Here is a 27,222-nt window from a genome sequence, read left to right as displayed (position 1 = left end):
CATCAATTTACACATACTTCTAGTTCTGCAAGTTTTCTTTGAAATGATAGATGCATGTGGTTGGATTTTTTTGTTTTGGGTTGGTTCTTTTTTAGTGAAGAATTATTTCATAACATTTGGTGGTAATTAACCTGACTCAGTCATTGGAGCTGTGGGGGAAATCCTGCCCTGCTGAGAATCACAGAAGTCTTGTGATTGATTTTTGAGGATCTCATTCCATTTTTCAGTAAAGCTTTTGTATAGGTATACAAGATGTCTTTCAAAGTTTGTGGATCTGTGTGTATTAGTCTGATGGCTTATTCTTTAATTTGACATCATAAACTTGACTAACATGTGCCAGTGACTTTTTAAAGCTGGTGTTTATGTTGGGATTACCTACTCTTCTGCTTGCCTGTGTAAGTTGTCTTCAAGTAGCAGGTCCAGACAGTCTTCCTTCCTCTCTGCTCCAAGGAGAGCATTGATAGGAAAGAGAAGGTTTTTTGCCTGTGGGTACATTGAAAGGCTGGACAAAGAAACAATGCTGCCCTCCTTTGAGGTGATTCTTCCTTCGAGAATCTGAAACTTTATTCAGACAGGAGGCGTTTTTGCTCTGTGACGGCTTTGAGTTTGGTTCTCAGGCCCGGTGTGCTAATTTGAAGCACTCATCACGTTGTATTCTGGAGAAAAGGGGAGTCACGTTTCTCTGGTGAAGCCAGTCAGTTTTTTTAGGTGGCAAAGCTGAAACAAAGTGTGTAACATTTATTCTTACAGTTTGTAAGTGTGACACTATCTTGTTTAAAACTTTGTTACTGATCAGCAATAAGTGTAAAAACACATGACAGGAATTTCGGTGGGTGTGTACTCTGGAGGGTGGGTTTTTTCTGTCCTTTTTTACCTTTGCATTTCAAAAAGCGAGACAGTAATGTGTCTTTAAGAAAAATAAACAGGCCTGAGTTGCTTTGTTTCAGGTATATTTTGGGATGTTGAATTTTGATTGACCTTGCCTGAGCTCATTAAGGCCTGTCATCAGCAGGAAGCATAAGGGTAATTCTAGTTGAACAACTAAGTTTGCACATGTAAGGTTACTACAAGTTAATAAAGCATAAGGTGAGAATAATTTTTTTTGGCAAAGAAATGAGTGGTACGCCCCATTTATGGGGACAGAACCAGTACTAGATGATGCATCAGGCTTTTTGTCCTTGATATTGTTTCACTGGGGTATGTTTGCTTCTGACTGTTGGACCATCACCAGAATTTTGAATCCTGTTCGCACAGGATGTCTTCCTGGAGTGATGGGGTTTTTTTTTCCACCATATGTCAAATGTGCTAAGAATGTGAAGCTTGTTATACTGCTTTCTTAAGGTACCTAGTGCTTCTAAAAATACAGTAGCTATAATTTAAGCACTTGCTATGTTCATAGTCTGTATATAGGTTCTATTTTTGAAAACAATTTTACTGGGAACTGTTACTTTATATTTCTCAAGAAGAAAGCACTCGTGGCATCTGTAATATCACTGATCTAAATGAAAGGTTGCTGTAACTGATTTGTTTGAAAAAAAATTGTGTGTATGCTTTAGCAATTGACTGAGTTTCTGAGATTGTTACTCTTAGGCTTCATGGCAATAGACTTTGGGTTCCCAAGCAATGTGGGATGTTTGTGCTCTTTTGCAGTTTGAGAGGTGTAACTACTCTAGAGGATGTGTTCTTGTTAAAGGACCCATATTTACCATAGTAGCCTATTGAAAGGAATGTTAGATTACAAAGAAAAAAAATCTAATTAAAATCCTGCAGAAAGGAGATATCATTCCACCTCCTTTAAAGTTAACCATGACTTAGAAGTACAATTTTCAGATCTTTATTAGTTTTAAAAAACTCAGAGATGATACTCTTAGCTTTGTTTCTAGGCAAAGACATTTGGATCATGAAACAGGTATCTTCGTGTTTCTGTTAGTGAGGTTTCTGTTCCTTAAGGTCCTTAAAGGCATTTTAAAGAGCGTGCAGAAAAAACCTTATGGAAATACACTAGAAAAGCCCATGTGAGTAATATGCATGGGAAAATGCCTCCCTCTTTTGTTTCCTTTTCTAGCAGAAAGAAAAAAAACAACCATCAATGTTGTTGTCTTTATGATCTACTCCACGCAGACAGTGCTCTCACCTAGATCTTCCAATTTTAATTGTGGAATTGGAGTACGAACCTTGGAATTGCTTAATTGCCCTCCTTTCCTCCATCAGTATCCTCTCTCCCTCAGCCTGGAACTTACCTGTTTCTCAGGTTGTCGGTAGGCATGTAAAGGACAAAATTTAATAAAATTGTAACTAAAATTGCTTAATGAAATGACCGAAATATTTAAAAGTCTGTTCTTGACACTTTGAACCTATCTATCCTAGAAACAGTGTTTGGGGAGTATGTTTGAAAGTGGACAGCATATGTTTTTCTGGCTTTTGTTTTTTAACAACAGATCATGTGTTTAAATGTTGTCATGACATTTTGATTTCTAGCCTGAATGAGGAAGATGATTCAGTCAGGTCAACTATTAAGAAAGAGCTATTCAGCGAGGCTTTTGCGTATCCTTCAATGAGAGCTTTGACTGTGACGAGTGCTAACTACAAATGAGGAATTTTTTTGTTTTCTTTGGGTTATCTATTCCCATAATGAAGGACAGACCTGGACATCTATAAACATCAGTTTTTGGGTAGTGGGATGAGATTTGTAAAGACTGTAATGAAGGTAGAGGGACACATGATTATTATATATCCATAAATTACGTGCTCTGAAGTGGTGAAGCATTCAGAGCTTCTGAAAGTTGTGCAAATTTACTTTGCAATATTTAGCAATGGTAGTTTTTTACATCCAGATAGGATAAGAGCTTGTTTTTAAAAATACCATCATTTTTTCAGTATCCTTCAGATTGGTGGGGTTTTTGTTTTGATCTCTCCTCACTGCTTTCCAACCTGGTGTCACCCTGTGTCGAAGGACTCCTTACCCAGGAAATCTTTGGAAAACAACAAACAAAAGAAAACAGTACTTAACAAACAAGAAAACAACAACTGGGCCACCACTGGAGTAAATGTTGAATTTGCTTGGTGGTTATTAGTAGGGTTTACGTATGTTTTGAGCATTGAGACAGGAACACTTCTGTGCCACAAGCAGAAGGCACTGGTGTTTGAGAAGCATGAAATAGCAGTGGCCAACTGGCTTCTTCAAGGGATGGTGGGAAGAAGAGGCATTTCCCAAGTCTTTCTGAAATGCCTGTCAGACAAAGAAAATTCAGAGCTAGCTTTCTTGTAAATGAAATTTTATTAAGCTGTGATTGCTAGCTATGTCATACTGTAAAGATGGTTGAAAAACGTGCTGATACTCATTTTGTTCAGTTTATTTTCCTACTGTAGGGATTTAAATGAGACCTAATAGAGTAATAATTGGATTTGCAGTGCCTGTGTGACATGAAGGAGGATTCATGGTACTGTACTCAATGTGTTCTAGAGAGCAAATGCAAAAATGAAATCTCGTGTAATAAAGAACTGAAAACAAATAGATTCCTTGTATATATCCTTAAACTTTAAAAAAGTGCAAAATTGTAGCTCAAGAATTTTTTTCTAGGCTTTGTCAAAATGTTTCTGACAGCCTCATTGACTGCATGATTCAGTTGGAAACTGTTTTAAATAAACTATTATTTTCATTGTAAGTAAATACACTAAAGTATATTAATAACAAGTTTAGTTAAAATTATTATGTTTAAAATTGAAAGTTATGCTTTAACAGCAGAAAAACACGGTGGGTTACTGATTTGAATTTGGTCCAAACCGATAATATCCAAAACTACTGCCTTGCAAAGGTGTCTCTGTGAATACCTCTAAAGAGGATTCTTTACAGAGAGGATCACAGAGGATTCTTCACCTGCCCTGAGCAGGTGAAGATGTTAGCTACTCTTTACTGGTACTGATTTTGAATTAAGGATATCTTGAGTTCTGGAGTGCAACCCTGCGTTTGTGTATTATCTGGATTTTTTTAAGTTTCCCAGTTGCTTGGGATATGCAGTTTTTATTTTAATTTCATAGCAGTCCCTTGAGTAGTTTAATTTAAAAAACAGATAAACTTATGTTCACCTATAGTTTCAAGAACAGTTATTTTAATATGCCTGAAAAGAAAGAAAAAAAATCCTTTGTTTTTTTCTTAGTTGAATTAAAATACTGTTTCCGACTCCCTTCTGCATTGATCCTTGTCTGTTTTAAAACAACAAATAAACAGAATCCTATGGCACGGTTCAGCAAACTGAATTTGCCACATAATTAAGCACTAACACAGACACTTGCAAGGTGAAAGGAAAATCAGCAGTTGAAATGGCTTAAGGAAAGCAGCAAAGTCAGTGAGGTATACTCTTGAATTAAAAGCCCTGAATACCCTTTGTCAAAATGAGGGAGAATATTATTTTCTTTTATGTATATTTTAGATAAATTTATTTCATGGTTCTGAGGAGTTGGCATGTTATACTACTGCTGTTAATGTTTTATTGGGAAAAAGAAGTTTTGAAACAAACAAAATGACAGTGGAGGATGTAGAAGTAAGCAGAAATATTTGTAATTACTTTGAGTCAATATGTCTTTTTTCAAAGAAGAGAACCTAGAAGCTATTATCTTGGGGGGCAAATTTGGACAAGGTAATTGGCTTTGACCTTTTGCCAGATGTCTAACAGTTCTTTTTTTCTTCTCCCTTGTGTCCAGATAAATGTCATGCCTTTAGGTTTTTGGTCCCTTGTTCTGGTTTCAAGAGTGGAGCTGCTTATGTAGCTAATCTGCACTTAAAATTATTTCCACTTCTAACCCCAGTAGGACTTTCTTTTGGAGTATTCAGACAGAATTGACATAATTGGATTTCTGCCCAGATACTGTACTTAGATAGCTTTGGAGATGTCATTAATTTGACAGCTGCCATAGGAAATCTTTGTTTTGACTATTGTTACAGGGCCTTCAATGTTTCTATTGCATTTTCATTTGTAATCTGCCACTGAATTGGCATGATTAAAATAAGTAGAATAAGGCACCATCAAATGAATATGAGACATGAAAGGAAGAAAATCACTGCTAAAAACCTCAGAAGGTAGGCTGTTGCCAAATTTTATTTGGGTATGATGAGATTTTGGAATACCTAGTTATCTTTCTAACAGCAGTAATAGCAGAGCCTGCAGCTAGAGCTGCTGTGTGCTGTGGAACCAAAGATGTGTTAACGTTTCTCTTCTTCTTGTCAACTAAAGCAAAATTTCTGGTGGTTCAGGCAAAAACTGCTTCAACTGCTTTTCTGATGGTTAACTTGAAATTAAAAATCAGGTGGTTTGGGGAACTGTGTTCTTGGGAAGTAGTGATCCTATCAACTCAGGCATTTCTTCAGACTAAGGAAGAATAATAATTTACCAGAACAGGAACTCTAACAAGGATTGCAGTCAGCCTTTAAATTGCCAGTGGGCTAAGTCTGCCTTACCTGACTTCTGTAGCCCCTGCTACAGTCCATTTTCTATTACATCTCACCCCAAAGCAAGTCTTCTCAAACTGTTTAACTGTGAGATTTATTTGCTTATTTTAAACTTAGTCGTCTTAGCTACGAGTGGTAACCAGCTGTCTCTCCCTAGTGTTTCTCTGATACTGAGTTAGTGTTACATCCTTCTGTGGCAGTTAATTCATTGGAGTATGTGGTTTTCACTTCTCCAAAAGGCATCTGTGAATGGCTTTTTGCAGTGGAGGTGTGCATTTTCAGTAATTTACATGTGCAGATTACTAGATTACTGTAAAGAGTATATTAAGATGCTTTCTTTTGTCATTTTTCACAGTCCTAAAATCCACAAGTATTGAATTAAAAGCTCAGACTTGAGTAGAGAGGTTTGGAAGAACTGGTATGATTCAGTGGATCATATATGTCTTTGCCATTAAAATGTTTTACATAAAGATGCAATAGGAAAAATAAATTTGGGAAGGAGCTGCTTGGGCTGATGAGTTGTTAACCACTGAGGTCACCCTCAAAGACTCTGAGCTGATTTTATATTTAATGGAAAAGACTGTTGTTGTGCAGTTTTTACAAACAAAGCATTAAATTATCAATCAGAAAAAGGTTGAAGTTCAAATGGAACCAATTTTTAGAATGTATGTACAAAATACTAGTTTATAAAATTTTGAAGAAAAGTAATTAGCTATAGATGCTAAGATGTGTCTAAAAATGAAATCTATAATTTGAATAATAAAGTATCCTATTAAGGAAACCAAAATAATTATCTCATGCTCAAACCATGGCCTGAGAAGCATGCTTAGTTAAGTATTACCTAAGGCTGAAGCCTAATCCTTACCTTTCCCTAGAGATACTTAGAGTTTATGAACAACCTTGGTACATATAGTTTGGTTTCTGCTTGTCTGTTGGCAGTTATAATTGGTAATGCAGGTCTTTCAGGATACATTTGTAAGGGGTTTTGAGCTGGTTAGAGTCATCCTAAGCATAAATCAAGACCTTTGTTGCTTCTCCTATGTGGGCTTTATTTATACATATACTTACATAGCCAGCTTCTAAACCCTTAAATAAAGAGAACAAGAAAGATTGTGAGATCCATTTCCTTGCTGTAATGCAAAAGGAAAAATCAGGGAATTGGTATAAACCAGAGTTTGAATACTTCACCTTTCACATGTGGTTCTTGAATAGGAATGCTTAAAAAACCTGGGGCTATCTTGGTGGCATAGTACCTTTGTTGTGAGCCTCTTTCAGCTTGCAGAGTGTGATTGGACACAGCTTGCACTTATTTTGGTGCTTAATTATCTGTCTGAACAACAGATATGTGTGGGTTTTTGGGCAGGGGGTGGAGGTTGTTTGATTTTGAGACTGCAGTATTACATGTCCTCTCAAAGAGTTTGTAGCCTTCCTGGGCAGGAAGCTTCCTGGCCTCGTATTCATGATTTATACACTCTGCTTTGTCGGTTTTTTCTTTTTCTCGTGCAGGGGTTGCCCTGGAAGTTTGCAGCTCAGCATAATCAAATATGAATTAGATCAATATCAGCAAGTATCAAGATAGAAAATCCTGCTTAATCCAGGAATTAAAAAAATTGCATATTACAGTGAGTTTAGGTAGTAATTTGGTATCAGCATCAGCTGTTTTAATAGCTTTTAATAGCTCAGACTTTTAGGGGAGAGCTGAAAGAATGTAAGGAGTATGTGATTCCTCTTAAAATAATGTGGATTTTTACAATATATGTTGTAGAATTCTTAGTAGATGCAGTCACTAACAGATGTAACCCTCCTCATTTCTTTCCAGTTTAAAAAGGTGCTGGTCATTCATGTATTTGGAGGATATACATATAAGGCATCTGGCACTGATAGTGTTTATTTTAAATACTGATATTATTTAGACAACCAGCTACTTGTGTTTCATGAGTAAATCAGGAGTTGGTGGTTGTGCAAGCAGATGTAAAAAATAGTCTTGTTTTTTGAAAACATGTTGTGTATACACCAGTCTGTAGAGAATATGCATTTCACTGCAGGAGTTAAATGAAAATATAGGTCAGCGCAGCCTCTTTGGTTGTATGTGACGAGTGTGAGACAAGCATGTTTTCTCTAGCTGCATTTCTCTTCCTACCCGCCCCCCCAAAAAATAAAATAGTTATTTGAACGACCAATGATACGTGTCTAACTGCTTCCTCTTTGATACAAACAGCACAGCCGGGAGATGTACTGCAGCTCTGGCATGGCAGATGGGAGCACAGAGAAGATGCACGTGTCAGAATTCTGAGACATGAATTTCTCAGGCTAAACTGTGCAGCCTCTGGTGATAGCTTCAAACCTGGACTGCTTAAAAAAGCCCATTTAAACACAGAAATTTGTCTTTGCTTCAAGGGCTATTCTCATTTTTACAACTGGCATACAAGTTCAAATATTTTCCAGTGTTTTGAAGTATCTGGCAGTCTTTTCTACATGCAAGGCAGTGAACCTATTCTCGTGCCTCATTTCACTTGCTTCTTTGCTGTTAAAGAACCACAGTCTTAAGAGGAGAAAAGCTTAGTTGTGTAGAGTACATAGCATAAAAGGATTTTAACTTGGTTGTTTCTTTTACGTGTATTATAATGCAGCATTGCAATTTGCTGCCTTTCTGAAACCTTAAGTATGATGTGAATCCAGTCCTCCTTTCTGTTTTCTGCATGTATTTTCTCCATGTACTGAGTCTGAAAGTGTAGTATTATTTTAATATTACCATTTTCTTAGCTTTAGAAGAAGGTAATAGTAAGTGAGTTTTGAGTGGATATATATGACTAGGAGGTTTAAAATACTGAGCATATAGTAGAGTCTTAAATAAATGTGGCGGGTTTCTTTTCCCTTTAAGCAAATTCAGGCAAATTTGAGCTTTTGAGTACTTAGGCTGATCTGTTTGCTGCTCCATGAAACTGGATTGTGCTTGCCCAATTGTCTGCATAGTTAAAATATTTTGAACATAGCCTATTTTGATGTAACTTCATTTGAAATATCTACCTGATGGAGAAGTCTTAATGGAATACTTTAATAGCCTAAAGTGGTTACCTGCAATTGCTCCAGTGTATTTCAGTCAATTACAAAGAAAGGCAATATTTAATGTTGGAGTGAAGCTAGATGGTGTAATGAACTGGCAGATTGCCAGCTTGATCTTCTCCACAGGAGAATTTGTATTAATGTGATGCTTTTCATTTGTTCTCCAGAAGGTCACCAGTAGTATGTCAATTGGAGTTAAAATTTCCGCTCTGTGCGGTACAGGTTTATGGTCAGATCATTCTTGTGTATTAGCATATTAAGTATCAAAGAGATTATTTTAGCTATTTCATGTCAGGAATAAGTAGGAGGTGATTGGGCATTGGGAAGAGAGCCTGAGAGAATTGTCATCGAAATAGGTGCTATAAGGTTGAATCTGGATTTTAACCATGGAGATAAAGAAAATGGGGCACAATAGAGCTATTAGTGAACGGAGAGGCGGTTAATAACTGTGGGTGTTACTTGTAGCGCAATCATTACAAGGGCCCTAGTTTATTCTTTGAGGTTGTCATCTTTAAAGATTACACAGTGAAATATAAGGTGCTTAGATGTTATTGATATTTACCTTTTGGTGCTTGTTTGCAAGCCTGAAGGTCAGACTTTTATTTCTGGCTGTTGAAAAGGGCTTTTTACAGTGGGATTTGTATAGTTCTTGTGTTTGGAAGACCTTGGTCTAGAAAACAAATGAGTCATTGAGGATACTGTTAAGGTGTGGACAAATTTGTCTTTCTGCCTTGCATGTTTGTAATCATGTGTTCTGTTCCTTATCATTGTCTTCTGTTCCTCTGCTCTGAGCCTCAAGTAAAGTCAGACTATGAAGACTGGCATGAGTGGTAAGGAGCTGTGGCATTTTACATGCGGTAGAGCCAACATTACTGCAGTAGTATATGTATTGAGTGAGGTGTGACAAATGGGCATCATGCTAAATGATACAGAATTGATGGGCACTGGGGATGCCATGGGACATGACTGCCCAGCTCTGTGCCTCTGTTTACTTTGCTACCATTCAAAGAAAATTGTTGATTTGATTTCCCAAGGTTTCTGATGTTGTGCCACTTTGTCTTTCGGGTGGACAGTGTTTGCCCCATATGCTTCAAGGCTTTTGAAGGTGGTTGAAAATGATTTTGTATTCTCCAAGTTTAACAGTTCATCCCCCAGCAATCCCAATTTGCTATCAAATGTTTCTGTCTGTAGTCCTGGCTGGTAGGACACAGCAGAAGAATCAGAAAACCCCATTTTTAGTGCAAACTGCCTGGCAGCAGGTAGTCCCAGACCCTAACCACTGTTTCCATTTATTGCCCTGTGAGAAGAAAGGTTCTGAAACTTCTGTAACTGAAAGATTGTTTCAAGGAACATATTTTAAATATAAGTGAATATTTGAGGTCCAAGTTTCCATCCTGAATTTGAGTCACTTGGTAAGTCACAATGTTTTAGGTGAAGTTTTGGTCTGTTTTGATTAGTTTTTCAAGTATTGGTGATGAACAGTATTGTTTTTGGCTCAATTTCAAACACACATTCGGTATGCAAGTGTGCATTTGTGAAGATGGAAGTAGTAATTGAGAGGGTGTTGGGTTTTTCTTTAAGGAACAAAACCAACCAAACAAAAAAAATCAGAGACTTGGTATAGCTTTTCAGTGATAGATAGTAATGGGCTGTAGATAATTTGTGAGGTAGGAAAAAGAAAGATATTACTATTCAGAAGATCTTGTACCAAAAAATGAAGACTTTTATTTTCCTACTTTTCCCCATTAATATTAAAAAAACCTCTTGTATTATTGACAGGAAAAAAACATGTACTACAAAACATCCAACCAACAGGAAAATATATCTGCTCTGCCTCAGGGTTTTAATGTTGCTTCATTTATTAAAGTATCTTTCCAAGTTACTTGATATCTGCCCTATAATTTCAATAGAACCGTTTTCAGTGAGAACACAGGTAAGGTCTATAATTGGTTAGGAAAACTGATATAGCAAAATGTGGTTGCCTGCAGAAAGCTGAAAACACAGGTGGGATGGCAGCTATTCCAGCCACCACCTGGCAGAGGAGAAGGGATTGGTCACCCTGCAGTCCTGTCTGCTTTCTGCTGTCGCAGGCATGTCTTCATTCAGGTGCTGAACTGGATCAGGAGGCTCTTCTGTTCGAATAACACTTCCTCATTATTTGCTACTCTCCATTACTCTTTTGTTGTTCGGGGTTTTTTTAATCTTGTGTGTTTTTCAGGAGAGCTGGAAATGTTTTGTCTCCCCTCGCAGCTCCTGAGGAGCGAGGGGTGAGCTACCAGGAGCTGGGGCAGAGTGTCTTTCGTGCTTTACCCCCTAACAATATGTTTATGCTTAAATATCTGTCAAACTGGGGCTTTAGTAGTTCTCTTGCTGCACTTATTAATGAGTGGAAGTCTCAATCTCCCTTTTAAACATCTGCATAAGGTATTTATAATACCTTTGTTAATACTTTTTATTCTTCCCTTGCTTTGCTATGATCCATGGGATCATTGGATGGATTGCTCTTTTAAGTTTAATTTCTTCATAGGATGCTTTTGTAGAGTGACAACTGTTTGTAGTCTGTTCAGAAAAGACTTTGAACAGAAACATTTGTGCATGAGTGCCCTCAGGTTGCATAGGAGTTGTAACACATCCTCTTTTGAGGTAGAGGCTGCAGCATAGGAAGTTGCTCAGAATTTTTTTCTTCTTTTTGAATTGGATCTTTATGGGCTTATGCTGCCTAATTTGTCAGACATCCTATGGAGTTAGAAGGGTCATTAAAAAGCAGAAAAAAAATGTTTAAATACTCTTAAGTCTCTTCTGAACAGTAACTTCTGTGGCTAGAAATACTTAACAGAACAATGGAGGCCAGGAGGGACCTCTGGAGGGTTGTACTGTCCAGCTCCTGGCAGAGCTGAGGCTGCAGCTGGGGCCATGTCCAGTAGAATTCAAGGCATGGGAAGAAGGCCCATCACTTCTCAGGGGGCATGTGGCTGTGCTTAGTGACCCTCATGGCTTCTTTACATCCAGCCAGAATTTCCCTCAACGAAGTTCTCAAACCCTACGAGCACCTTCGCCCCCTCTGTCAGAGCTCACTTTTGTTGGGTCACTATCTCTTGTGCCACGGGGCCCCAAGCCACGTGTGGTACTAATCCATCTGGATTACACATCCCAATGGGTGTGAGTGCCTCCTGGGTGGAAATACTCAGATGCCCCACTAAATTACTGGCTATGCTTTTGCTGGTGTACGTTCTTTCCACATGCAGTGGCGTTTCCTTTCTCTTAGGAAATACAGACAAGTTAAACTGACTAATAGGAAAGTGAAGATAATGGTGCTTTTTAAAATGTAATCTTTTTAAAACTAGGCTAAATTTTTAATTCCATTTCTTGACTGATTTTCTCAGTATTAGGAAGGCTGACTTTGTATGTGGTTTGGATTGTTTGTGGTTAAAATGACCTTGTATTCATTGAGAGAAGCTAAATATGAAATTGAGTCTGTTTGTGCTAAACAGGTGAATCAAGTTCAAACCATTCTGGCTGCTCTTTAGCATCTCATAGGAGATTTTGATAGCATGAAAACTAAATTACCTAGTTGTAGGTCTTCTAAGTTTAGTGCTAGAACTAAAATACATATTGTTTATTGTTTCAGACGGTGGTGTATATAACTTTGTTGGAGAGTTTTGCCTTTCACTACCTGGATCCTTTTAACAGTGTGCCAAAGGTGAGTGATTCAAGTTCAGTGGTTATTTTTGAAACTAAAGATAACAAGTGAACTGGATGTATTGCTTGGTTTCGGCTCTTTATATGGCAGTGTAGTTGTGATTATTTTTTTTTTTTTGTCTGCTGTGTGAATGATTAAATAACAAGTCTTTTTCTGTTGGTGATCTGGGACAAATCAGTTCTAGCTCTTACTTTCAGAAAAAAAAAAACAAGAAAAAATTATAGGCTCAGACTATTAATTAAGCACTAGATATTGTTTTATGGCTCCTGCCTCCTGCTACCTACTGCTTTGTCTTGAGACATTTTCCCCTGAAGGCACAACATGGTGTGGGAAGTATGGAGGAGTAGCAGCCAGTCATAGTCTGTGGTGCAGCAGGCTTAATATTACTCTTTGATTGAATTCTAAAAACTAGATAATAGCTTTGAGAGTATTGAGAGTAAAGTATTGAGTATTGAAGGTATGGAGAGGAAAGAAGGTTTTTGTGTTTTCTCTGGGAGCAGAACAGAATTGCATTCAATTTATAGAGAGTATCTTAGGCTAGCACTGAAGACCTGACGTGGTCTATGGAAGCTGATGTTCCCATAGGATTCTTTTTGTGTTTAGTCTGGTTGTCTTCTTTCTGCTAATTTGTGTACCTTGCTGTAAATTTCTAGTAACTGTAGTTGATCTCTGTGGCTTCACAGTGATTTATCAACAAAAACCTTTAACAAAATGAAACTCATTACAATTGTACTGAAAAGTAAAAGCAAAATGGCAGAACACTGAATGAGTAACCAGCATTGTAGTGGCTGCAGTATGGAGCAGAAAAGTCAGAATCTTAGCTTCATTCATTACTTTACCAGGTGGATTTATTATTTCTTACTCAAATTCTCTGTTTATAGAATAAAAATAATGTTATCTTCTCCAGAGGGAAGTTATGAAGTCCAATTATTGACATTTTGGAACCTTTAAATGAAAAGCAATGTATGAAGTCCTTGTGTGCCTTGATCGTTGTTGTGAGTTCTGTTAAACACTTGTTCAGTGAAGTGCTATGAGATATTGAAATTAAAATTAATTTTTCAATAGGTGAACTAGTTAGAATTAAAAATACAATCCAGTCTTAAGTATAACATCTCTGTTTGGTTTTGTGAATGATTCAATTTCCTTCAAACTGAAAAGGAAATTCTGAAGTGCTAGGGCAGAATCTGTGAGATAATGGGGTTTTGGGCTATATTTTCAAATTATCTGATATATATCTTTAAATGTACTAAAAAATTTTATAACCCTGACCTTTCTAACTAATTAGTGTAAGTATTTTTCTGTGATTCAGCATGTTTGTAGTTGTTAATTTTTGAGGTTTTTAAACCAAAGGAAAGCAATACTTGTTCTAAGTGTTTCATATTAGTTAGTTATGATAAACTTCGATTCTGACAGTTATGAAGAGAATTAAAGGTATGTGCTGAGTAGATGTTTGGATTCCTTTCCCTTAAAAAAAATTGATCTTCTGTAATTATGCCAGTTATCCCAGGTGCCTAAAGTGTTGATTTTAAGCCTTTGAATGGAACTTTAGTATTACTTAAGTACATTTACAAACATGTAATATAATAAATGAATTTATAGGATACTGCCCATTATGTTATGCTAGTGGCATGACCTGTAATTGTGGACAGTAGGGAAGAACACTCTCAGCCCACTCCTACAGTTCCATAACCACACGTATACACCCCAAATTAATTGATCTTACCTGAATTATGTAATTTCACTACTTTCTGATTTAGCTTTTTCTTTGCTCCTTTTTTCTGTTTCTCTTTGTAGTAATTGTAGTTCTTTGCTTGAAATACAGCCATGTTTTCATTTACTAATAATATGAAAATTGATTGAGAATCAATTGTCTATTTTTTCCAGCTTTGATAGCTTCAGGTACAACTCATGGCTGTAGGTATCGATAGTACATGTTAGAGCCCACAAATGGCCTTTGCATTGTGCTTTAACTGCAGTCCATATGGATTCCTCGTGAGAGAACACTGTACAGCTTTCATCAATATGTGAAAATTCATTCCAGTTAAAATAAAACAATGACCATGTTTTTCCTGATGCAAGTAGTTTTGTGGTATGATAGCCAGTATGGACTTTGGCTGTCTTGTCATCCAGTGTCCCTTTTTCTAAGTCAAAAATACTTTGCCTGCTGGAAAGAATCTAGCATGTTTCTCATGAATGTAGCTGAGTTAATGTATGTAAAATAGTTACACTTGGGTACAAATTAGCTCGCTCATATATATTAGTGAACTGGGCATAAAACAGTTAGTGACCAACCTTGGTGTCTTAACCAGTGTTCAGAGGAATGCCACTGACAGAACAGGTTATTGAGCCCCTGTTTCTGTGGTTTCTAAATAAATATATCCAGGTGTTCCACCAGTTTCTATTAGAAGATTTAAATATGCACTGCACTTTTGAGGGACAACTGATGTGACTTAGAATATGATCTTGAAAAACACTTAAAAATAGCTTATGCAGTTAAGCTACATCACAGGGAGGATGTTCTGAGATGCTTAAAGTGTTTGTGACTTCAGTGAGTTACACAGAGTCATATGCTGGGGAAAGTTGGCTTGAGGCTTTTGGGATGTGGGGACCAGAAGCAGTCCTTGTGCCAGCACAGTGTAGTTCAGAAGGTCTGTATTGGTGCAGGGGAGGGGTGGTGAACCCAAGTCCTCCTGAAGGAGGAGGCAGATTAGCAGCTGAGGCCACTGAGTTATTCCAAGATGTGACTGCCCCATAAAGAAGCATTTGTCATCTGAATGCAGACACTTCAGAGAGGTCCTCTGTCCTCTGGTTGCCATGCCTGTTTTGTAGCTCTTTAGGGCTGACTGCTTGAGCTGGTGCTTTGCAGCAACATGCATGCAGCTGGCATTGGTGTAGGTCACTTAAGTCAGTTGAAGGCCATTTGATAATAGCTGGAAGGCAGTTCTTCAAGTGTGTAGGCTTTGAATGATGTGTAGGAACTTTAAATGATTCATTGTTCATGTTAAAACTGTTATGTCATAGAAACACGGCTAAAAATGTAAATGTGTGTGTTTTCTATAGTGTTCTTAATGTTCCATATGAATGTAACATTCCATATTCAAATGGTATTTATTGCATCAAATGTATTATGATGTTAAAAACAGCTGGGCTTGTAATGAATGGGAAGAGGCTGGACATGTGTTCGTCTTGTTCAGTATCTGGTGAATGATTTTGTGTGTGTTATCTAGTGGGACACTGGATAACTGCTGAAATTGGTGAATTTCACAGAACAGACTATTTAAAGGTTAGCGTGGAATATTTCTTGTGGAATTCTGTTTCTAATAACTTGGTTAATTAATCTCAGATTACAATTGCTGTTTGCACTAGAGTAACAAAGCTCCAATTGTACTAAGCAGAGAGGACTGAGAAAATGAGCTTGTTTTGTTGTTTATTTTTTACACCAGCAGCAACATGAAGCATAGAATAACATGCATATAGATACAAGCCTTTTACAGTCTATTTTTCTTTCCCTGATTTTAGGTTTCAGAGTCTCATCTGAAGATATCACAGGTTCCTTAACAGTCTTGTAGGTTTAATCCCTGCTTTCCTTTGTGCTATCTCTTCACACCCTTTTGTTTCAGGGATCACCTGCAGCCCTCATCCCTCCTTATTTTGGAGGCTGTTGTCTGCGTCAGCTGCTCTTAGTTGTTCCACATAATAGAGCTTCTGTGAAGCTTTTTTTCTACCTGTTCCATCACACTCTTTTATCGCCTCCTCCTTTCTTTTAAATGATCCTTCTGCTTTTTGATTCAGCAGCTGTATGCATAATGCTTCCAGCAGGTCCCCTGCTACTGTCATTGCTACTCACACTGGGTTTTTAACTCACTAGTTTGAGTCCTTGCATTTTTTTAGCACGTCTTTGTCTTGTGACAGCTTGTTTCACATCTTCCTACTAACAATTTAAAATTTACCTCTAGCCTTTTTTTTTTTCCTAATGTGCAATACCAATGTTTTAGCAGACATGTTCCTATGCGCAAGTTAGGTATCTGTCTCTTATACAAGTAGGTACAACAGGTGATATCAGAGAGATCATTTCCCAGCAGGAAGTTTGGGGATCCAGATTTTCCCAAAAGGCTGATTTTGAATTCTCTATCTTGCACCAAAAGCTGTAGCTCTTAGCACATACCCCGATAAGCTCAGTTGTCTCATACCATTAATTCTCAAGTTATCACATACCAGCCCCAAAAATGCTGTTGAATGAGAGTTAGACATCTCTTCATATTTGATCTCTGGATTTGTTTTTCAAGATTAAACAGTCAGAGTATTAGTTTTCCTTTCTTAGTTCTCCCTGAAGATTACTGAATGGTATTTTCTGCCAGCCGTGGATTTGCATAGGATCTGGAAATGTCTGTCCCATTATTGCTAGAGAGAGTACTGGTTCATTACAATGAAGACCTGGGTGCTCGGTAAGCTAAAGCATTTATCTCAAAACAAAAGGGTGTGACATCTTGAATTTACTTGAATGTTTTGACTAGAACTACAAACCTTGTGTGTGTGTGTGTATGTTTATAAAACTGGTTTTGAAACTAGCTCTTATAAGCAAGGCTTTGACAGTTGTGCTCCTTAGAAATTGAATTTACTGTCAAAGGGGTAATGGAAACTTGCATTCTCAACTGCTGACTTGCGCTTCAGGCACTCTTTAGGTGCATGGCTGCTGTAACATACTTTCTGATTGCAGTAAATTACTGAGGCTTACTGAAGTCTTGACCTGTGAGCTGTAGGCCCTCTTCCATGTAACATCATTTTGTGGCCAAAATGGGGGTGTCCCATTTGTGTGCTGGGTTTATGTCCATTGAGTGAGGAGATGCTGCTACTTTGTGTTCTTAAGGAAAAAAGGTTGCAGCAGAGAGATCAGAAGCCTACTGGTTGTTGTGACCTGCTCCCTACCTGTGTTTTAGCAGAAGTAGAGGAAAATGACAGCTCAAAGGTCATTTGACAGCTAAGGATTCTGGCCTGTAGGTGTTTTGGACATCTCCACATCCTGAGTCAGTACCGTGAGTAATCCTGCAGAATTCTTAAAAATAAGAGAAACAAAAACTGAGGGCAGAATTTCATGCAATGGCATAGTGCTACTTACCTTTATGGACTATGGCTTGGTTTCAAGGTTGAGTTTCTTGAACCTAAATGTATTTATTACACACTAGAGGAGCAGGAACAAGGCATCAAATAACACTTCAGACCAAGACCTGTTCCTCAGAGCTTAATGTTCAACAAGAAGCTTAAGAACAAGAACAAATAAAATAAAAATGCTTGGTATTAGTCACTTGAAGCATTCAGAGGTTCTGTGGTGCAGGAAAGGAGAAGGGATCTCTCTTCTGTAAGTTCTCCCTGAGGTCCAGGGAGGGAGCGGATGCATATATCTTCCCACTTCTCACTATTCTCCTTATTTTTTGTTTCTCTGTTTTCTATTTTATTCTGTATTATGTTGAGGTGATTTGGGAATTTTTGTCTTCTACTTCTGATGAGTTAATGGATTGTAACTTGCTGCTCCTTTAAAACGTTGCTCCATGGCTCCAAATATTTGTGTATGAATTTTCTTTAGAAAACCTTTTTTACTGAGGCCTAATGCAGAATTTATAACACTGTTGACCTCTCTGAGTAAGGTCTGAGATAAGGAAGAAATTGTCTAATTCTGTTGTAATACCACTTAGAACAGGGTTGTAGTGTGTTGCTCTTGGATATTGACTACAAGTAAGACAAGAAGCTGTGAAGTGTTTTGTATGGCTCTCAGCTAAACTGACGTATGGGACTGATGGCATAGTAATTTTTATTGAAAGTCATTAGCAATATAAAATTTATAATTTTTCTTAATCTAGAAGGAATGAGAACTCTGTGGCTAAACTTCCACATTTCAGACCTGTGGTTTTGAATCTGATTTTCCTTTATTTGATTTTTGTTCTAGTACAGTCTCTCTCCATGTCTGGAAATTATTTGGCTGCTTTTATTTCCCCTTCACGTTTGTTGATGCATTTTATTGTTATCTGGTGGGAGTAAGGAAGAATATGTGTCTGTAAGCATGTGAGGGTACAACTTCTCATCAGTGTTAAGAGTACATAACATTTCTGGATGAAAGGGAAAGTGATGTAGCAGCCAAAGCCAAATGTTTAATTTTGAACCAATTTACTGCAGAGAGATTTTATTCAGAAAAAGTAAACTGTGGAGGAATTTCTGACATAAGATAAAAATAGTAAAAGTTTTAAAGGAGTTTGAAAATACTCAGTTTTGTTCGAGCACTGGAGGTCAGAGTAGGAATAAAGGAAGATGAGAGTCCAGTGTCACTAGACTGTGTTGGTCCCTGTTGAATGTATATTTTGCTCTTAGAAATTTGGACTTTTCTAATTGCTTTCTGTTGGTTTTGGGTAACTGTTTCTATGAAAAAAGTCAGATATTCCTACAGTAAAAGTTTAGTTTCAGAAGCTTATCCTTTTGAGCGGCAGTTCTGGTGCAGTGGAAAATCGTGTTGAGATAATAGCAGTGGAACAACTTTTTAGATTGTCTGTGTAAGCTGTCTTAGAGCAGCTGGCACCTGAACGTAAGAGTTCAGAATAAGGAGCCTCTTCCTAACATGCTTATAGCAGCCTGTGTTCTCTGGAGGATGCCTGGCAGAAGGGTTTCAGAAAATCCTCTTTCATCCTTTCCCCTCTTTTGGTGAATGGTGTTTCTCTCTTGGCTTAGTGTCTCTCCCCATCGACTGAGGAATTAACAATAGCTAGCTGCTGTAATTGTGTGGCAGAGCATTCACAAGTACAATTTTTTGGAAGAGGACCTCATTTGAACTGGAGGAAGATATGTAAGAAATGATTTGATTGAAATAAATGAATGCTGCCAACATTCCGGACCAAAAATATTGTCTTGATTTTAAATTTAAAGCATTTTTTAAGAGTTATAGGACAAGTCATTTTGAAACCTGTTTTATTTGGGAAAATGTGGGGGGTGGTGTTTCCTCTGCACTTGTGTTTTGGGAGCAGTAAGAGAGGATTCCTGTCTTGACTCTGAAGTGCTGTTAGATAGAATAGATAACTCTAGGGGAAGACTGGGATTGCTATTTCTTACCTAGGCTTATACTGTCTTGGTTGTATAGCATTAGCACACAGTCAGTGTGATGGACGAGAGACTTATGAAGCTACAACATTCACTCGCATTTCATGTGAGATTGAACAGTGTTTCTTTATTTAAATTGTGCTTTTTCTTGATACATATCCTATCAGGAAATTAAAAGCTTAGCTTTTTGAATAACTATCTCATAGTGCAGTCTTCTTCAGGAACATGTACAGATTTATACAGGAATAAATGCAATGGTATTAGCTGTTTCTTAATGAAATCTAACCTTGTATCTCTCAAGCTACCTCTTTGTTTACATACATAAACATAGAATCAAGAATGGTATCTTATGTCTAGTGATTATTTTTAACTGTACCATTCAAAAACCCTGCTTCTAGAAAGCAACTTTTTGCTTCAGAAGCTCTCCAAGATATGAGCAAAATATGTGTTCATTAACCCCAAATTCAGGTAAAAATCTGTGGAACATTGCCTTGAGATTTAAATTATCTTGAGAAGCATATTTTTTTTTTCACTGCTACAATGCAGCTTTTTATATTGGATAAAAATTCTGGTCTGGGTGACCTGCTAATAAAAAAATCCAAAAGTCTAAGAATTTATTCAGTATTTGAAATTACATTAAACTGGAAAGCTCACAGGAGGAGAGTCTGAATAGGGCCCTTAAATTACTTAGTGCTCTGTAAGCTAAAAAGTTTGAAATTGTTTTAATAAATGTATTTTTCACATTTTCCTACTGTTATGAGGTAGATTGAATGGGGTTTTTTGAAAAGCAATTGATAAATTGCTTAAGATTATAAAGTGAACATTGTCTAGAAATGGACAATGTACTCTTTTTTTCTTTTTTTTTTTTTTCCTTAAACAACTTTGGAAATAAATGGGTTTTTGAACTGAACAAACATCTCTTCCTCTTTCTAGTTAAAAAGTGAATGTATGATTTTTCCATTGGGGAACAGAAGGTCAGCAGTTCAGTTTTATTTTCAGCATTTTATAGACAGTGTAAAGTGAAATCCCTTGAAAAGTAGGTAGCGATGTTTCAAGGGATTAGCAGTAAAACTTAGCAATCCACAGTGATTCTGAGCTTTGTCCTTCTGTACAAGATCAAGGTTAAACTTCTTATGTGGGAGGACTGTTCTTTGTTTATACAATACGTAAGTGTACTAACACTTCCAGTGAAGTATAACTCCTGCAGACCATTGAATGTTTGAGCTATGGGAAAAGAAGGAGCAGAGGAAGCAAATCATTCAAACACTTTATTATTTGGAATCTTGAAAGAAATTCAAGGATATCTCCTTTACAAAATCTCATGGTGTTCACCATGTCCTGAGTGGCCGGCTGCTTTAATTTTGAGGAGAGAAGGAAGATTTCTTGATAGTGAGGATGAAAGTGCATAAAAAGAGGTACACCTAAATTGTTCTTTCACAGAGTGTGTTTCACCAGTCTGTCATATAGGTAATATTACGTAAATGTCCTCTCAGAAGAATCTATTTTTTTTCCCCATTTTTGTAAGGGGCTGTGGAAAGGTTGTTAGGTGTGAAATGGTTTGTAATTTTGTCTTGTGTAGGCACCTAAGGTGTATTGTATTCTCCCTGGACTTTCCCTTCTCTTTTATCTTGTTTGTTTTTGTTTTCATGTGTTTCTGAATAGAGAGGTAAACTTAAATGCTGTCTGCCAGGAGGAATGGAGAGAGAGCTGTCCAGAACACCACCAGCAAACATTAAGTTCATTTGTGTCTCTGACTTAGAAAACCAACTGCGAAGATGTGGCCATTAATCACTGCTGCTGTTTTAGAGGCAAGATGAGGTCTCTTTTCCAAAAGCTTCCTTTAGTACAGATGAGTTGTTTGTTAACTATGTGTTTTTTTTCTGAAACTGCTTTTAAAAGAACTCAGGAAAAGGTGAGCTGATGCTCTTTTCTTACCCTCTTGCTGTATCTAAATGTGAGGCAGTTTGGGATTCTGTTGGGTTGTTGCCACCTTCCTGTTTGTCTCACGTTGTTTGCAACCGAAGGGTCTGAAGATGTCCTCACTGCACTGTCTGGCTTTCCCCATTCCTGTCCCATTCCCCATCACTCTTGATGGCAGTGCCTTCAAAATAAAGCAAGAAAAGTCTTTTTGCACTAATAATGGAAAAAAAAATCACCTCAGGTTGAGTCACCCATGGTAGGCTGCATCTGCGTAGGCTGCTGATGGAGGCAGAACCAAAACTTCCAGCCACTGCCAGCACCTGCCTGAGCCCTGCCTGCTGCTGGGGATTGCAGCAACAGCTGCAAGGAAAGGAGGTTGAGGGCAGATGGCATGAGCACGTGGGGGCTAAAGGCTGGAGGGAGGGGTTGCTGGGAAGGGATGTTAGCTGACTCTACTGTTGGAGTTGCTTTATATTCAGACTTTTATTGTTTTTTCTCATATTTCAACAAATTAAAGCCAGTAAAATGATAGTTCATGTTCCTTGTGTTTTCTGGTAAGAAGGCCATGAAAAGGTGCAATTTTGTATAGCCTTCAAGATACGGGGAAATACTTTCTACCAAAAATACTGTCTGGATGGGTGAAGTAGGAATAAAATCATCTAACTACAAAAATCCTTTTTCTTAGTGATTTTTTGCTTGATCTCTAGCAGGTTGCCAGTACTGTCTGTTAATCTTTGTCCTGTTTTCTGAATGACACAAAAATACAAATTTCTTAAAAACAACATCCCCCCTCCACAACACACTCCCCCCAAACAAGCTGAAATATATTTGTTTGGGTTTTTTGATCCCTTAAGGTTCTCATCCTGTGTTTATAGAAAGACTTCAGCTAGGTTTTTCTTATAAACCCTTTACCCTTGGGCTGCGACCATTCTCAGTCTCCACTCAGTAGTTAGAGACCTGTTAAAGTGTTTTCTCTGTAACTTATTACTATTATTATCTACCTTTTAAGCATAGATAAATTATAAGGCTCATAGTTAGTACTGTGAAACTTTAACATTAGTTGCTATAATACCAGCTTGTTCCTGTAAAAATACCAACCTTTTGTCCTTTGAAATAGAATTTTAAATTTAAATCATCTGTGAGATACTAAAAACGAACACTGCCTACTTTATATAATAGGCATGCTGTTCCAAAAAGGCTATAGAAATATCCTTTTCAAGTAAAACATCAAAAGATTTTTAAAAACTTAGCTTCCTGAAACAGCAGAGTGCTTATCACATAAATAGAAAAGATAGTACTTCGTATTATGTGTCTTAAAGACTTTCACATTTGTTAAGCATTTGTATCTTGAACTGCCCCAGATGAGGAAATTCTGTGGCATAGCAGTATTAGTAATGAAATTTTAAAAAATATGGAACTGGGAGACTTAACTTGTGCGAAAGTCACAACATGAAGCAAAAGTGAATAGCATAAAATTAGGGTGGTATTGCAAGATTAATAGAAGCCCAGAACTCAGATTTGTGTTCTACTGATGCTGCAGCAGCCTACCTTGTAACAGCCTGGATGGCTTTCTCTTTCTACCACTAAAGTTAGCAGGCCAAAGTATCTTTTACTTTTCATAGAATCATAAAATATTAAGGGTTGGAAGAGACCTTTAAAAATCATGTAGTCCAACCCCCCCTGCAGTGAACAGTAACAGCTTCAAGTAGATCAGGTTACTCAGAGCCTTATCTAGTCTGACCTTGCATGTTTCCAGGAATGGGGCATCTACCACCTCTGTGGGCAACCTGTTCCAATGTTTCACCACACTGATGGTAAAAAATTTCTTCCTTATATCTAGTCTAAATCTACCCTCTTATTTTAAAGTCATCACCCCTTGTCCTGTTCTAATAGACCCTGCTGAAAAGTCTGTCTCCACCTTTATGGGGCCCCCCTTTATGTACTGGAAGGAGCTATGAGGTCTTATCTTCTCCAGGCTAAACAACCCCAAGTCTCTCAACCTGTCTTCATAGAAGAGGTGCTCCAGCCCACTGGTCATCTTTGTGGCCCTCATTTGGACCACTCCAATGGGTCCATGTCTTTCCTGTGCTGAGGGCTCCAGAGCTGGATGCAGTACTCCAGAGCTGGATGCAGTACTCCAGGTGGGGTCTCACCAGAGCAGAACAGAGGAGCAGAATCACCTTCTTTGACCTTCTGCCACACTGCTTTTGGTACAGCCCAGGATGCAGTTGGCTTACTGGACTGCAATTGGACATTGCTGGGTCATCTAGCAGTACTCCACAGTCCTTTTCCACAGGGCTGCTCTCAATTCCTTCATCCTCCAGCCTGTACCAATACCAGGGGTTGCTCTGACCCAGCTGCAACACCTTGTACTTGGCCCTGTTGAACCTCATGAGGTGCCCATGGGCCCACTTCTCAAGCTTGTCCAGGTCCCTCTGGATGACATCCCATCCTTCAGTTGTGTTGACCGTACCACAGAGTTTGGTGTTGTCTGCAGACTTGCTGAGGATGCCTTCAATCCCACTGTGTATATCACTGATGAAGACATTGAGCAGTACTGGCTCCAGTATTTTAAGAGATCACTTGAAGCAGTCCATGCTTCATTTGGGCAGACTGATTTGTGTGATAGGATTCATGAAAACATGGGGTGGGCAGTTTTTTTACGAACATCTTTTTATACGTTCTTATATAAACACACAAAGATTTCATTTTGTTGAATGATAAAATGCTGTACTGACTCCTTCACAGGAAGGATGTATTTTTGGGTGTTTCTAATATGTATTCTCCTCTTTCTTTGTGTCTTTTTAAAAGACTTCTAAGCCACTTAAAAGATAACAAACAAACTTAACTTCTGTGCTGTATTGGAGCTATGCAGAAATTCGTTACCACTAAACTAATCTTGAGGTTTCCTGTTTGTAGTTCTTCTGCAACACAAGGTGCAAGGTGCTGGCACATAGCTGCAGATGTATTAGAGATTGGGATATCAGATACCTTGTGGGGCCAAGAGAGGCAAACGTTGCTTAGCAGCTGTCAAAGGCATCCGACTTCAGAAACAAACCTCAAACCTAGCAGCATTGTACCTGTGAACAGTGTCAGGCCACACAGAGGGGAAGGGGGTCTGAGGTGTCTGGGGGCAGACAGCAAGGTCAAGTTACAAGTACAGCTCTAAATTATCGGTTAATTAAGACTGATCCTTCACTTGTTTTGAAGGTGTACAGCCCGCTTATGTTTTTAACATGAAGTGTCGTGTAAAAACCTTGCACTTGCAGTGCCCACAGAAGTGGACCGTGGCAAGGCTGTTCAGCCTGGGTGCACGAGCCATAACGCCTCTGGTGTGATTAATGTTTCCACCAGGCTATATCACCCTTGCTGTTTCATCTATAATTATCTTTTGATTTTTTTTTTCCCCCCTAACTGACTGGAAAGCAAGGACTTTTTGCACCTAAGAAGAAATGTCCTGTGTGCTGTCAGAAAGGCTCATGGTGCCTGCTGAGCCTGCCTTTGAAGTCACTTCTGCACTGCAGCTGGGGCTGTCCCGCAGTTGGTTGTTTTCTGTCCAGCTTGGATAGATGGGTAGGCTTAAAACAAAAATAAGTGAAAAACGTGCAATTTAATTTGTTCACACCTCTCTTTCTTAAAACCCTTTTAATAAGTTGCACATCCATAATCTTCTGGTATTCTGTGTAGGGTGTTGGAGGGGTCCTTTGTATCTTTATTTTTCTTTAGGGTTAGAGTTTGTCTGATTACTTAGTGGTGTTATCAAGGATGGTCCAATTTATGCTTTCAAATTAGTGGTGCAACTGTAACTCTCTGGAACAACTTCATTGCTCCGCGTTTTCCTCACAGTGGATGCAAAAATTGTGGTAGCTTTGTGGATGGTTTTGATATCTTGGGGTGTATTCGAACATTGAAAGTGTTTAAATTTTCTTATGACTTTTATATGCTAGTTAATGGCAGAGAAGAAAATGGTTGTCATTGTAAAATAATTCAATAGTGTAGAAATAAGTATTAAACCTATTTTCTCCTACATCAACCTAATGTTCTAATTGCAGTCAACCTAATGTTCTATCTAATTCTTTACTTACTCTTTTGCTAATAATTAATTTACTCCAATGCAGTTTAATACTGGGTTTTTTGTAGTTCTTGGTGAACTGAACTACACTTCTTTTGGTTCTTTCACTTTACACTTCCTGCCTTGAGTTCGTTGCTATCAGTTTTTCCTTTTCAAAGAATGGACCAGGGAGAGGGGACACAGAAAACCTCTAGAACTTTTTGCCTCACTTTTTGAGGTTATTCTTTTAACCATATAATACTTCTTTCATAAATGCTAAATTGTCAGTAGGTTGGAAATTGTAGTAAACCGTTTCTCCTTCACAATGGATTCATTTATTTACATCTTTGCTCACATTTATTTTTTACAGCTTCCACTCGTCTTTGCTTTCAGCTTTGGAAAACTGACCCTCCTAAAGTATCGACAGCAGCATCTATTGACTGTGTCTTCAGTTTGCACATCAAAGTAAACTAGATAATAATTACTTGCACTTACTCAGCTATCACTTTTAGTTCTCTAGTCAATGCATCCTAATGAGACCTAGTAGTGAAATACCCTAAATTAATTGTCAAGCTTGTGTTAAAACAGTTGGCAATTTTAGGCTGTCCAGGTGTGTGGGGATTTTTTGCTCAGGTAGTGGTTTGACACCTTAGAACTGCATAGCTGGGTGATGAATGTTTGATCACTACAGCTATTTAGTTAGGTTTCTTTAAAAGAGGGGGGAAGTAGTCTTACAATAATTTTTGTCACTGTGACCTCTTTCCAAAGAAATGTGTCCCTTGGGGTGGATTGAGACACATTATATGCAGAATTAAAGTGTTAAACTGCAGAAGACCAGTTGGACAAGGTGGCCTTTGTCATCCATCTCTATTTGTCCAAGCACCAGCAAATAGCTCAAGTAACAGAGCATGGGAAGGATTTTACTGGTTTTAACAAAGGCCTGTGATTTGCTATAATTTGGGGCAGTTTGTTTACTCTTTTTAAACCTCTACATTGTGAGATTTTCTTGTAGCAATCATTAGAAATATATATTTCTTGGTTTAGGTTAACTTCGACCTTTGAATGAAAGAGATTATATTTTCCTGTTTTTTCAAATGTATGCCACTGGAAATAGCTGAAAGTATGTCCAAAAGGTGTATTCTTTTTCACGAGTGTTTATTTGAATTCACATTTCTGTTTGTTTTAATGCCTGCTGAGTTCTGTCTTTGTTTCTGGTGTTTTACTGATCCCGAAGAACTGAGTGAAACAATTTCAAATGTAGAGACGTGCTTTTTTGAAATCTTTCTGTATGTCAAAACTACTCATCCAGGCTGATTTAAAAAAAATAACCACACTCCCCCACACACACAACAAAAAAAACAACTGTAAGTGAAAATAAAGCTGCAAACTTCCTGAAACAGTAGGCAGAGATTGCATCATCAGAAATAAGAAGGCTTCAGATTTAGAGTGTACATCAGATTAAGTGATCTAATACAAATTATTAATTGCAGAATACAGTAAGTACACCTGTTTGCTATGAAAGAGGCCTTGGTGAAAAGAGACTTTTTTAAATTTTCCACAATTGTGCTACCTTAGAGGACCAAATCTTACCTATTTGCTATAGCTTATGAAAGATTAACCAGGTGGACACCAGATAGCTGGCCTGTCAGCAGCACGTGCTGCAGGGTTCAAACCCCATTTTGCTTTTCAGAGTTTGGGGACAGGAAAAGGAGAGGTTGTTCAACCTTCAAAATCTTAAGAGAAAACTGTATGTCATCAGCTAGCTTTTTGTTCTTGAAATGCACTTAACTAAATATCATATGGTAATTATGTCTTATTTAATTTTGCATAGCCATTATGTGTTTATGCACATCAGTGTCATGTAAAAACCTCTGTATCAATTTTGTCCCTTTCTTTCAGTGTGTCTTAGGAAGACATTCAGTTTCAGAACAGTCTATTATATCAATTGGCACTGCCTATTAA

At 37.9% G+C, this 27,222-nt stretch overlaps 1 protein-coding gene across 4 annotated transcripts in view; it reads left to right on the top strand.

The window, feature by feature from the left end:
* NCK2 (NCK adaptor protein 2) overlaps positions 1-27,222 on the top strand; it is a 70,374-nt gene that overhangs the window by 5,045 nt on the left and 38,107 nt on the right. For 2 of the 4 annotated variants that reach the window (XM_027640956.1, XM_027640947.1), the window contains exon 2: positions 12,138-12,209. The gene's annotated coding sequence lies outside the window, so the exon portion shown is untranslated. Of the gene's footprint in view, positions 1-12,137; positions 12,210-14,836; positions 14,858-15,407; positions 15,493-27,222 lie in introns of those variants that run through there. The other 2 variants (XM_027640974.1, XM_027640966.1) reach the window with 2 other exon arrangements.

The sequence above is a fragment of the Corapipo altera genome, unplaced genomic scaffold, assembly GCF_003945725.1.
Source record: "Corapipo altera isolate COAL_440 unplaced genomic scaffold, ASM394572v1 0, whole genome shotgun sequence".
NCBI lineage: Eukaryota > Metazoa > Chordata > Aves > Passeriformes > Pipridae > Corapipo > Corapipo altera.
This window is presented reverse-complemented; position numbering and strand designations above follow the sequence as displayed.